Genomic DNA, 13,346 nt, shown 5'->3' with positions numbered 1-13,346 from the left:
CCATTCACCGACAAATTAACGAAGATATACATACTTACACGAATTTTGCACAAAACAGGATGAAGATTGCGTTTTCGAGATGCGATGTTAAACCAAATAAACGAGAAGTTTACACCACTTTTGCATTAAACGGCTCATTTAATGGATAAAACAAATCTCTTTTCAGATCATGTCCCTTCAATAGCGTGTATAAAAAGACGAATCGTCATAAATATCCAAACAGATCCAACTAGACATTCTCTCACAAATGCAGCCATTTATCGAAAAGCATGCAATCCGAATATCACCGACATGTCGAACAGCAAAAGTTTTTCCTCGAGCGTCACTCTCGATCTTCGGATACATTCCTCGACTTGCTTACCGTTATCTCGATCGAGCTGACAAAACGTCAGCGAGTTCCCTTCTTGACCGGTTGCAAAAAGCACCGTTTGACGAGGGTGACACCAGAGAATATCGGGCTCGATCGAGTATACATAATACGCGTCTCGTATCGACCTTTCTCTCTTCTTCCATCGTTCTATCCCTCTCGCCCTCTTTCTTTTCGATTCTCTCGACGGTGCATGGTCTCCGGTCTTTCCCCGTGCGTTGGGATCACCCGATGGCAGAGAGGGGAAAAAAAAGAGCGGACAGGGAAAAAAAGGGAGGGCCACGATCGTCGTTGGTGCGCTCCTTCCACGAGGATTACAGGTTTGCGGAGAGATCAAGATCTGAGTTTTTGGTGCTGATCGGATGGACGGATGGACGAGAACAGACCGGACGGTTCCCACACGCCGCTTAATTGATCGATTCGAAAATCTTGGTGATCACTTGGAGGATCTGCTCGAGCATTTACCATAGATCGTGTCCGGATCTTCATCCTGCCGATCTTTACCCCTCGCCCGAATTCTCAGGAGTATAATATTAGGCTAATCCGAAAGTTCCGTCTCTCGATTTCACACGTATATTTCTAATTATATTTAGAAATGTTCGCAAATCGCGTTACGACAGTTTGAAGTCTCTGCGCGTCCCATTGGAAGCATGGAATTTTGCTAAAAAATCGATTCTACCGTCTTAGAACACGTTTTGGTAAAAAATTGAATCGAACTAGCGGATGTCGCTGTTGATATCGATAGATTTGATTTCGAGCCAACGACAAAGCTACCTGGTGATATAGTACAGATTCAATTGGGAAGATGATAGACGATGAAAGGAAAAATTAAACGGAAGGAGCGTGAAAGGGGGTCGGTCGAACGACCAGCCGAATATTTCCTAAGATTATGACGTCAGGCTGCCAGTTAGCCGAGGCTTAACGGTGTAATCCGTCGTAATGCTCGCCGGAAACCTCTCTTCTCATCCCTCCTTCGAATGGCCGACGTTACGTGTCCGTGGATACGAATGTTTCTATGCGCGCGGTTGGGGGTGGTGGCTGTTGAAGTCGCGAGTGATAGATCGCGTCAACGAACAGGCAGCTGTTAGATCGAGACATCCTCTCTGCGAAGTGGAGGAATTAATCGTACACCGTGTAAATTAGTTCACCGTGTAAATTATTTCGGCTTTTATTCTCTCCCTATGTAGAATTATGGCTACGTTCTTTGCACTAAAGAGTAATACTACGCTCAGAATTAAAACCAATGATTCGTCTCTACGATAGGCTCCCTTCAGCCGATTCCAAACGTCGAAATAAAAAATTACAAGAACAATGTCGACAGTAGGAAAATTCACCGATGAAAAGCGAAAAGTTTTTGTCATCGAACAAGGAGGAGACGATCAATGGATTTATCGAGTTTTAACGGGACAACGCGTGGCGCTTTTCCTCTTTTTTTTTCTTTTTTTTTTGAAGCAGGGTTCTCGATCTGGTGGCACTCGATCGTTAATAATCGCCTTTCTTACGGCATTGTAAACGCTGCGGCCGGACACGATCAAACGAGCGGATAATCGAATTCGGGAAGTGTACACAAGCGCCACGCACAAAAGAATGGCCTCCACGATCCGTGAATGATGATCGTAAATGGAAAGTTTGGCGGAAGATGCTCGAGACCCGGCTGGTTAAGCCGGGAACTCGATAAATTCTAAATCTTTTGTCGGCGCTAACGACCGGGCGACAGTTAAATGCTCAGCTGGAAAAATATTAGCGATAAATTTCTGTTCGTTGATTTACCGTCGTCGTTTCTAGCTGGCTGAATCGCGGGTTACGCGCCCCCAGTGTCCTCTTCGGAAACATTATCTCGATTATACCGTTATTCCTTCGTAAGCGAGAGTCCTTCGAAAGGTACTTTTATTAATATCGCGGAAGCTCTGCGCGCGGCTCATAAATGCATCAAAATCGTAGAAAGTAGGATCGTTTAATATTAGAAAATACCACCAGCGTAAGCCAAAGACGCAAAAATAATTTCGTAATTCCCATCGTGCGTAAATTAACTTTGAAGACTACAAGCCGACGTACGAAAAAGATTAAAAAACCGAAAATTAAGAGAAAAACCTCGGCAGAAATAAAGCGCAAGAACTGCGAACACGAGGGCCAGCTGGAAACAAGAATAAGAAGACGATGCGCAAGAAGAAGACACTAAAGACGACAACGACGACGACGACGACGACGAAGAAGAAGCAGAAGAAGAAGAAGAAGAAGAAGAAGAGGAAGTAGGCAAAAGACGAGAGATTCGAGCAGAAGGATTTTCGCGTGGGTGTCGCTCGGTGGGCGTCGCGTCTGCCTCGTCGAGAGTGCGGCTGACCTCTGACCTCCTGCTCGAGCACCTCCACTCCTTACAGCTTGGTTCGGGCTCTCCTATGCGAGGCTTCTCTCGCATGCAGATGTTAACTCGCGTACACACGGCCAGGGAATCCAGTGCGGGCCAGCGAGACAGAGGAAACGAGAAAAGGATAAGAGGAGGAAAAGAGAGGAAGACAGGCACCGCACCGAGGGAGAATCACGCGTGCAATTATCCTACGCGTGCGTGGGCGACCCCTTTCCACCTCCACCCCTCCTGTCCCGCCAGCTTCATCACCTTTTGCCCCCTTCGTCTACCTTCTAGGCCTCTCTTTCGATCCTCGTCCTCGTCTCGCACTCTATTTTCCGCTATCCTCCTCGTGCCTGACCGCTTGAAAACGTTCCGGTGCACGGACGAGCACTCGTTGCATAATCAGATTTTTCTCCGTTCGACGCTGTGACCCTCGACCTCCCGCTTTCAACGTTGCAGGGGCGAGTGTGTGAATCTTTCCTCCCCCCGGTAGTTGGCGCGGATTTTTGGCCGACCGACCGATCGACCGAGGCGCCTAGGCTCGAATAGCGGGAATAGGCTTTCGAGCGACCGCGCGCCACCAGCCATTTTGCCGGGATTTTATCTTAATGGCGAATTGTTCCGCGCCAGGATACGTGGCTCGCGAACACGCTGCTGTAATCTGTTCCGCAACAGCATCGCTCGAACGGGGATGCTTGATGTAGGTTGGCTAGCTCGTTCGCGGTATGTGCAAGACTGACGTTTGGGATGAGGTAACGAGCGTCGTGAAATGGAAATTTGAATGATTAAGTTGGCTGCTTTATTTGTCTGGCTACGCTAGGGTAAGTGGGTGATACCGTGTGGGCTGCACGGAAATTTTATCGTTGTTTTAACGCTAGAACTGTTCGTTTACTTATACGCTAAAAATACTATAAATAATGATATCATACCCACGCACACGTACGTTTGCAAACGATATTTATCACGTTAAAATCAGGATTCGCCACACTAGTTTAAATTTCATTGAATTCTTTTTCGCGAACATCGTCCAGTGCAAAAAAAAAAACTTTGCATGATGTCAAAGCGCCCGAGCGTGAAACGCCCAAGTCGTCGCACACACCTCACGCAACCTCAGAATCTAAAATTCCCGTTGAAAATTTGCACTTGACGATTATTCGAAAAGATGTTCTCTATCTCACGTTCTCTGGCACAACAGCGATCCGCGTGTTACGTTATCCGGCGAAGCGTGCGATTTCTAATTCGTAAGAAAACGGGTCAACCGACTGGTTCGTTACAAGCTGATATCTAGAAACACTATTTTGCCCATTCCCGGCTCACACGCGGCGATATATACGCGAGATAATAACGGGTGTCTCGAAGGAGTTGCAGCACCGGTTGGCTGGCGACACCGGCGACAAACTCGCATCGCCGGAGGCGTCTTCGTGGTATCGTCTTCGTGCTCCTCGAGGTGGGACAGGACGCGCCGTCCCCCCGTAATTAACGTCTTGCCGCACCCACGTACCTACGTGAATTCGCCTGTGTAACACATCGCATACAATCGTATCCTTTCAGGTATCTACACGAGGCCAATACGTATCGCCACCTGAAATTACCGACATTGTCGGCGCGCCGTGGAAAACCTGCCGAATCGCGTCCCAAGATTTTTGCTTCTTCTCGTTTCGATCGCGTTACTTTCACTCGCGAATTTTTGCAAATGGAATATCACGGCACTCGACTCTCGCTGTGCCGATATCGACGCATCAGCTAAAAGATCGAGTAATTTTATTTCATTGAGAAACCGCGTCGAATCTCCGACCCACTAAAAGAGCTCGATTTCGTTTACACGTATCTCCGTGCGCAATTTCTCACGGTACTCGCCGTGCGATCAGTCGTCCGCTCGAAATCGCACATAACGCGAAGGAAGATCGCATTCCTGGCCGCCTTAGACTATAGGAAAGAATCCCAAAAAAGAATCGGAGGTGTCAAGACGAATTGGATACACGAGTGGAAGCATGCGAGAGCCTTCGCCGGGTCAATTAACCGAGTCGTGAGATATATTAGCCACCCTGCGGTCCCCGTTCGCCTTTCGTGCATCTCGACACTTTATTTACGAGGGGATGCCCTCCGTCTAACGGAGAGGAAGACGCTCGACACCCCTGCAATCTCGCCTGGCGGATCTCCACGCTTCCGGAAGCTGTCCGTATCCCATGGGTACCGACACCGCGTACCCTTGGACGGTCCTGCGAGTCGCCTGAGAGAGGATCCGTGTTCTCAAGGTGATAGGATCCCTACCAGAACGAGACTTTGTGCCAAATTGTCGTCAGATATCGATCTACCAGGCGACATGCTCCAGTTTAACGTCTGCCTGGCCAAGCATCCAGCTAATTTCCCAGAGAACTAAATGTTTTCAGTCGTGTACGCGATGGTAGCCTCGGGGATAATATATCGAGGGACGAATGATCGAGCGAGACTTTGTTGGAGGTCGGCCGATGGGTTCGATCCTTTCGACGAACCATGCGACTCGTCCGTTTGGAGATGTTTAAGGTTAATTCAGTCGATAACGGTCGAGCGAACGCAAACGATGTTCCGATCGAAAGAAATTCGACGGACTCGCAATAGCCTTAAAAGCTAACATAAATTATTCTAGCACTTGTAAAATCTCTCGCTAGAAAGCTCGTCCCTTGTCACGCATTTGCTTCGTTACCATTTCCAATCTTTAACGACATCGTACGTATCCGTCAAGCAGTGAAAGTTGCCACTCGCTCGTGAGACCTTCCAATGATCGAAGCTTCCATTCCGCAAGCGCGATTCGACGTTCAGCGGCAGGCGATAAGATCCGGAAAGGCAGGCTGGTTCCTGGCGGTGTTGTTGCCAGCTCGTGCCTCGAAGCTGCTCCTTAAGAAGGGTGAGAAGTGTCACCAGGTTTTATGTCGCGGTTGCGGCGCGGCGGAGAGGAGGAAAAACGTCGAATGGGTGGAAAAAAGAGGCGAAAAGAAGGAAAGGGAGAAGAGGGAAGGGCGCGACAGTCACGTAGAACGAACGAGGAAGCGAATAGCGAATGGTGGAAAAGGGACGACGGAAGAAGACAGACGATGGAGACGGAAAGTGGGAGATCTCTGAATGGAGATAGGAGCCACGAGGATCGACGGAGCTTTTGGCTGTCGCGCGAAGGTTTCGTGAGAGTAATTTGTCGTGCGACCACCTCCGGGAATGTTTAAATGAATTGCTCGGGGTGGGCCCTACCACGAGTCTTCGGGGACTTTTATCGGCGCGACATCTTGTATGGGAATGCGGGCCCAACAGGAATAACAGGCGAACCGAAACCCGCGCTAGAGGAACGAAGAGGAACGATCCTCTTTCCCTTTCTCTATCTGGCCACGCGGGGATGAGGTTGGAGTCGACTTACCTCCCAGTTGGTTTATTGCTCAATCCGCGCTCACGGCTAATGGATTCGTCTTCGCCGGCCCCGATGCATGCTACGTACCTTAGACACGCATTGACCACCACCTGCACGCGCGTCGATGTCCCTCTGGAAATGTCTTCCCTTCTTACCGATCTCTTCTTCTCCTTTGCACCATCTCTGCGCTCCGATCCGACGTTGAACGCGACCGAGCCGACCCTCGATTTACGAGCCTCCCCAAGCGACCGAGGACGTTCACGCTCCACGCGCAGATCTCTAGAAATTGTTTCCTCTTTTCAGCACGGTTGCCTCGGTACGTTGAATTTACTCTCTAACGGATATCAAATGGATCGAACGGGGCAACCGAGAAAGCATCGATTTTCACTTAGAAATGTATCGATTTCGCTCTATCGAAGATACTCGGACCAAGGATCGGATCTACCGATTAGGCGATAGCAGCACGATATTCTGCCGATCGATTTGTACACGGATAGTTGATACAGATTTAGAAGAACGCTAGCGAAGAGATAAGCGGAAATCAATATTCCCTTCGCTCCATCCGTTCTACCACATCCAACAAATTACAACTTCGTTAAAGGGCCCTGCCCAGCCCTGTTCCATTCGCAATAATCCACGCGCGTAACTATCGACACCTCGGCAAAAAGTGTTCGCGGAACGCAGTTTATGTACGATGATAAATTTCGCGTAAAACTCGTCTCGTTATCCGCACGTGGCAGAAATATTAACCACGCGAACCGCTTGTTTACGACATTAAGGGAATGCAATCGCGCGGTAATTTCTTCGGTTTTAATAAGCGTCTAAAAATTATAGAATGATTAAAATTAAAGTAGATCGATCTTCGGGTTGATCGGTAGTCGAGCGTTATGTTAAATTAAATTTAAAAAAAAGCGTTATCTAGATTGTAATTTAAAAATATCGCGGGCTTTCTCTTCTGACATAGTCGCGAATGAGAACTGAATTACCCGAAGGAATAATCAAATGCAGAAATTATATAGAAACGTTTTATTTGACAAGGCGACCCAAAGTATTAATAAATTTCATTTAAAATTACGAATTTACGACCGGTGTATCGGAGTGATCGATAAGAAACGACTTTTTTCAATCTTTATCTTCGGATTACGAAATTCTCAGGTAATACGGTCTGAAAAATAATGCACTTCGAAGTTCGTAATGTAATAAAAAGAAATACTAATAATTCTCTCGGCGAGTCACGTATTCCACTCGTCGTATCGATAAGATGCGATAACAACTGGCTTTCTCGAATGTCCACTTTCGGCGTACAAGTGTACAGCGCTCCTTGATGATACGAAACATCGTTGGCTTCTTGGAAATAAAAAATAATCCACTTTCTACCAGCCAGTATCGCTTACATCGATAATCGATAAGCTGACATTTTTTTAACCTTTAGTTCTTTGAAGTAGTCGAGTTTCCTATTAAAAAATTACTACTGACAATTGACAAATCCATACAGGTTTCGTGATATTACTATCGTACGAAGATTACGGAAGAAGAACACGCTGAAATCACTTTCCTGTGAAAAAAACAGGAAACGTAACTTATCGCCTTCTCACCCTGATATCACGGAGAATTACATCGACTAATTAAAAGATCGAGTGCCTGGAACAGCACACCAACGACGAACGTTTAAACAGAAATTTCTCTCGAGTGTCTCGCCCGAATGCCGGACATCGATAAACTTCTATCTCATCGCGTTCAATTTCCGGATAATCAACAGCAAGCCGATTAAATCCGTCGGAAAGCGCGAACGTTACGAATCATCGGCCCGATAAAAGACGGCTGTCCTGCCGGTTACAATGGTCGGTGGAGCTGCTCGTACCTACCTGTACGTGTTACCCGTACGCAGTAAAGTTTATCTCGCGAGTGTCCGCCACCGACCACCATGGCTCTTACCTGCGGTTCCATACCTGGCCGTGTTTATACGCGCCTAACAGCCGGGACAGTTGGAACAAGACTGGGAGAAATAGAGAGTGGACAGACGGAAACGAAGATAGGGTACCACACCTTCGGGCAGTTGATTTCTCTTGGCGATTCGCACGAGTCAAGCGACCAATGATTTAGCCGATTTTACTACGGCTTGGTGCAGTCTTCCTCAAAGGAACGGAACGGTATTAGTCCACGAATCGTCCGCTTTAGTAAACCGTGTCATTTTACGATCGATCAGCACCGGTAGCTGTCTTCGAGAGGTACGTTACGTTCGCCTGTCGAGAAATTCGAGACAATCCGATGGTTTCCACGCGATTTTTCGTAGCGATCGTTTTAAAGTAACGATCCTTGCGCCTGGACTGGCTTCGGTGTGGGAGTTCCGAATGATTTTGCCAAAACACGATCGTATTGGTATCTCCTTGGAATTGGAGGTTCTACGTAGGGACACTGTTTTTTCAGTCTCGGCGTGGGCCGAATGGGTTTGAGGTCAGCAAGATCTTTTTAACCGAATTTGAAGCCGAATCGTAGAACAGTTTTATACGCTGGTCTGTTCGTGGGTTAGCTTTATTTCTCGGATAATTTATTGTAAAAGGTAATCGGAGAACGCCATTCGCGTGCTTCTCTGAGTCACGTGTTCGCGTCATTTCTTAAAACACGCCTTATCGGTAAAGTCAGCTTTGCGATAACGGAAGTAAGCGCTCCGAATAAGTTCTTTATCGATAACGGATAACGATCTGCACGTGCTTGGCCAAGTCACACGCGTTCGCACACTTCGCCTAAGCCAAACCAAAGACCTGGCCCACAAAAGGAACGGTCAATATTTGCCACCAACCTTTCACAAACAACAACCTTTCTCCCTCGCCACGGTCTCTCGTTTCGCCTCTCGAATCACGAGAAACAACGAGCCAAACGGACCAACACACTTCGTTCCGGCAAGCCCATAATCCAGCAAACAAGCGATCTCCATCATACCGGTAACCACTCTGGAGCGCGGTTTCTACGCGAGGACACCCAACGCAGCGCAAAACGGTCCGTTCGGATGGTGGCTGAATGAACAGAAGAAGGAAGATATCGAACCGGTTCGTAACTAAAATAGAGGATGAATTTCTTCTTGGTTTCCCTTTTTTCTCGGCCGTGCTAGCGGCGCATAACGGCGGTGGTACGTTGGTCGTGCGGTGTTGTGACGACGCGACCGGTACCTATATGGTAATAATGTGACATGGTTGTCGGTCGCGCGTCGTCGGCTCGCACCAGGAGGCCTTATCTTACGGTGAACGGGGCCCCCATCCACGGGCCCCCTGTGAAGCCTATACGGAGAGGGCCTCGGGTCTGGCACGCGGCACACCCCCGTATGCACGCCACTCTGCTCCACGGGATTCCATCGGGACTCCTCGTCCTTTTCTACCTTGCCGCGGGAGCCGATTCTCCTCCTCGATCTTCTTGCTGCAGTCTCGGTCCCGGTCACCAGGCCCACCGAAATCACCGTCCATCGAGCTGATTTCATTATGAATGCTTCTTTATCGTGTTGTCGGTATTGTTGTTAATAGGAGATCCTTGCGGTCTCGCGGTCTGTTCCGGAGGAATTTATGGCCGAGGAATTTGTACGCCCGTGGACACTCGCCGTCTGGAATTCGAAATCGTCTATTCCACGTTTATTTTTAACTCGTCTCGCTTTTGATATCGAATTTGGTAGTTTTCTTAATCGTTCGAGAGGACGGAATAATTTTATTCTCTCACGATAATTAGTATATTTTCTTATAATTAGTTTCGACTTTCTCTTTCTTTTTTTCTTTTTTTTTTTTTCCCCCTCTGAACGATTTGCCAGCAAAACCGTCCCTTGACGGAAGAAGAAGAAGTATCTTCTCTTCTTCCTATCTTCTTCCGCTTTCCCATCGCGTTACTCTTCTTTTTCCTTGCCGTTCTAGCAAGCAAAACGAGTAAACAGCAGTTGGCACGCACATGATTTCACCTATACATCTCGGCTCGTAGCCAGTAGATCAAGGTGGCCCGAGAAAGGCGACGAGATCTCTCTCCTCTCGTACACCCACGAGACGAACCAAGAGCTCGCCATTAAGGGACACGGATATTTCATCTGCGCAGTCATCGCATATTTCGATTTCTTCCCTGTCATCCGGCCGGCTCGTACGGGTTACTTCAAAGGAGCTGCCTTCGAGCCCGTACAATATACCTATGTACCATGTCCCTCCTCCTCCTCCTTCTTGCTCTTCCTCTTCTTCGTGGTGTTCCCCATCGGTTCGTCGTTTCTCTTCGTCCCGGTGCGGTGTTTCGATGATTTTCTAGCGGACCGCGGACAAAGGTGAAACATCGATCGATATTTTCTGGAGTACACGGACGAACATCGTGATTAATTCAAGAATGTTCCGTCCGCTGTTTTCACATGCATATTTAAGCCAATGATTGGCCATTGTTTGTTCCGTTTATACTACGCGAGGAATTGCTTCGTAAGAAGGGCGAGCCTGCGTGTATCCGTGTCAACTTATTTTTCAAGTTTCTAAGGTCTTTTAGTTGCGTTTGTTCGGAATACGATACTGTGCGAAAACGGTGCAACGACACGTAAATACTCGTACGAAAAAGAAGCAACTGGTAAAATATTAATATAATTGTGTTGTTACGCCGCTTCGATATGCAAAACGTGTCAAACCGTATATCGTCGAGAGAACCCGTGTGAAGATCGTGGGAGAAGAAGAGAAACATCTCGCTGTAATCGTTCCCCGAAAATACTGGTGTCAAGAACGACTCACGGATCGACTTAAGAACCTCCTGAAACCCGATGCCTCTTCTCTCTTCATTTCTTTCCTACGACATTGTCCTCCCTTCAGATTCCGAAACGCATCACGATTAAATCCGCCGTGGAATTTTAAAGTAGACACCTACGTCGAAAAGCGGAAAGTGTGAACACGATGGAGAGACAGCCGGTGGGCGCAACTCGGTTATTAATTATTAGTCGCTTCACCGTTTCAGACTTTTCTACCTCGTACGCGTGTGAGACTAACACCTGTTGTCGCGCTTTATGGCATAATCGTCGAGCCTTCCTTCAAACGGAACGGAAATTTACGATCCTGGCTCTCTTCTACAGTTGAAGTATTATTAGCGAAGTTTTACATTCGCTGGTTAAAGCATAACGATAACAACTTTAGTAATACTCGGCTGTCAGAGTTTTCTTTAACGCAACTACCATTGGCGATCGATCTTAGAAAGCTGACTAAATCTTTCTATTGTACTTAACGTTCGCACGCGGCTCTCGACTTCGCTAAAAAAAAAAGATGAAAAATGTTGGAAACTTCGAGTGGTCTTAATCGATCTGCAAACTTCCTCCAACGTGCGATCTTTCGAAAAGCGAAACTTCCCCTACGATCGATCGATCCTCTTCGTTCATCCGACATCGATTCGCGTGCTTCTTCTGGTCTTGAAGATGCTGGACGCATGAAATGGCCAACGCTGTCGGATGTCCCTATTTTATTTTTCTCCGAGCTACTCGTGAACGGCGCTAACGTGCCATAAAAAGCGAACGATCAACGAACAGGAAACGGGGGTGGACGAAGAAGGAGAAGAAACTCGTATCGGCAGAGGGACGATGAGGGAAGAAGCTCTAAAAGAGGAAAAAGAAGAAGAAGAAGAAGAAGAAGAAGTTGTCTCTTTAGGAAGAAAAGACGGCAAGCATTTGCTCGAAGCCTTTTTTCTCTGTCTCGAGCTCGATTCAGGGGAGGATTAGCAGAATTAATAAACGTAAACCTTTTAAGCTAACGCCGTCGCGGCGCCGATAAATTCTTATTTATATTATAATCGAGCTACGAGAGGAGACCACGAGCCACTATTATGGATGTTTCGCCGCGTCGTCACTTCGTAAACCTGTTGAATAAATTCCAACGTGACGCTTCGTCGTTCTAACCTCGAACTTACTCGTTAGAATGCACCATGGTCTGCTCGTGTACACCTCGCTGCGTGAAAGAAAGAAGAAAGGAGACGTTGGACATTAAGGGGTATGTCCTCGTAAAGACGAACGCGATGGCTCGTGCGTCCGTTGATAGGAGAACTTGGATGCTCTGGGTTTTACGGTTATTGAGCCTGATTCGGTCTACGTGGAAAAATGAACGCGACGAGTCTGCGTTTCTGGCGTTTACGAGAAATTTCAGATTTCGAGGTTAGAAGGTTGGATTTGTTGTTACAGCTCCACACCGCACGAACTACAGTGTCACCCGAAACTTTCCACATTTTTTATTCCCGTAGTAAAACGTAGATAAATAGGCGAAGATTCAACGAAAAGATTAAACGAGACAAATTATTTCCAAAGATAGAAGCGTAGGACTGCGAAAATGTTTCGCCAAGAGCTCGCCTGCTCTCGGTTATACCACTGATAACACAGCGTGTATAAGAAATTCATATTATTCCGTATAAACGCACGATGCATACAAAGTACGAAGCGTATAATCAAGACCGATAATAAGAATGGAAATTGTAGTAATGGAAACTGAATCACGGAAATCAACTGCCTCCTACGTCGGATCCTATCGTAATTATCAAAGAATCCCGACGTTTCAAATCACATATCTTAACCGAACTTAAATATCCATTCACGAAAGCCTGATAAAATAACAAGCCTTCCCATAACCTATCTATAATACGTGTTCCAACACCTCGAACAAACAGGGACAGACCAAACGAAGCACACGGGTCCACTAACCGCGCTCCAACTAGAATATCTTGGGAAATTTGACTAGAAACCAACAGGATTCCTCCACGCATTCACGGATTCGGTAATACGGCGTCGCCGATAATCTTATCGACAGGAACAGGTCTAAAGGGATCCAGTAGTGTCCTGAAATCGACAGAGGGGCCCTCCTCGGTGCAGGATGCGCGTGTTTCAATTAATAAGGCCACGAATACGTACGTATACCTGACCAGGCGGATAGAGGACTCCGAGATGAATCAGCCAGTGTAAATTATCGAGACACGTTATCTTGGACGTTGGTATTGGGTGTTCAGGTACCTGTTCTGGCCCGAAGCATTCACACGTAAAATTACGTTATCTGCTGGTTTCCATGGGAGGCGAGGAGAGATACGTCCCGGAGAGCAGTACTCGGATACAGGTAGATAGATCGTCGTACGACTACGTAGAGGAGGCGCGCGTAAAACGATCGAGAGAACCGGCAGGATCGCATAAACTGTGGAGATTTAAGCGGCTCAGGCCCTCTCCCGGACGAGGAAACCATCTTCCAGGCCGACCACCATGGCTACGCTCTTAGCCTCGCCGGTTCCGCCGTTCTATG

Source organism: Bombus vosnesenskii, unplaced genomic scaffold (assembly GCF_011952255.1).
Source record: "Bombus vosnesenskii isolate JDL3184/JDL3185 unplaced genomic scaffold, Bvos_JDL3184-5_v1.1 scf7180000013297, whole genome shotgun sequence".
NCBI classification, from domain to species: Eukaryota; Metazoa; Arthropoda; class Insecta; order Hymenoptera; family Apidae; genus Bombus; species Bombus vosnesenskii.
Note: the sequence above shows the minus strand (reverse complement) of the source record.